Source organism: Antrostomus carolinensis, unplaced genomic scaffold, assembly GCF_000700745.2.
Source record: "Antrostomus carolinensis isolate BGI_N321 unplaced genomic scaffold, ASM70074v2 scaffold27111, whole genome shotgun sequence".
Taxonomy (NCBI): Eukaryota; Metazoa; Chordata; class Aves; order Caprimulgiformes; family Caprimulgidae; genus Antrostomus; species Antrostomus carolinensis.
In genome coordinates this window covers 249-530 of record NW_010292422.1, presented here as the reverse complement: position 1 = coordinate 530, position 282 = coordinate 249, and the positions used below count along the sequence as shown (strand labels likewise).

At 53.2% G+C, this 282-nt stretch overlaps 1 protein-coding gene across 1 annotated transcript in view; it reads right to left on the bottom strand.

Moving 5' to 3' along the window:
• The window catches only part of LOC104531923 (pre-B lymphocyte protein 3-like), a gene marked incomplete at its 5' end in the record, with an annotated part of 5,072 nt that overhangs the window by 4,595 nt on the left and 195 nt on the right, over positions 1-282 (bottom strand). The gene's annotated exons all lie outside the window — the stretch shown is intronic.

Below are 282 nucleotides of genomic sequence, written 5' to 3'. Positions count from 1 at the left end.
CAGGAATGAGGGAATGAAGTGGGAAAAGCAGCAGGCTCAGGGAAGAGAGCCACCTCTAAGATTGTGTCTACAGCCTTCTCACCTTCACAGAGACATGGTTGGGATTATGTCTCATGCCCTTTCCAGTTCCCTTCCACATGCCAGCACACAGGAAAGGCACTTGCAGAGGCAGAACTACTTCCTATTTAAAGCCTCAAAGGGCACTATAACCTCAAGAGGCTGTTTCTGCAGCCAGCGAGCCCTCCTGGGCATTCCCTAGACAGCAGGTCCCCCGGTGCCCAG